Source organism: Loa loa (genome assembly GCF_000183805.2).
Source record: "Loa loa unplaced genomic scaffold supercont3.402, whole genome shotgun sequence".
In the NCBI taxonomy this organism is placed as follows: domain Eukaryota; kingdom Metazoa; phylum Nematoda; class Chromadorea; order Rhabditida; family Onchocercidae; genus Loa; species Loa loa.
In genome coordinates this window covers 23,653-23,901 of record NW_018108582.1, presented here as the reverse complement: position 1 = coordinate 23,901, position 249 = coordinate 23,653, and positions in this window count along the sequence as shown.

The following is a 249-nucleotide window of genomic DNA, read 5'->3' as shown; positions in this document are numbered from 1 at the left end:
AAAAAAGAAAAGAAAGGAAGAAAGAAAGAAAGAATTAGAATAGCGAAAGAAGGCAAAATGGTTGCTAGGATTTTAAAATGGTTATAAAGAAGTGCCCAGTTTTATTTGAATATATGTTTAGTTTAGTTCTATCACATCTCTTATCTCGTCCCTCATTTTATCCTTTATTCTATGTTACAGGCGTGGTCAACAAGCTTGGCTGACCAAAACTATGAGGACCATTTACGACAGCAATGGCTACTCCTCCTC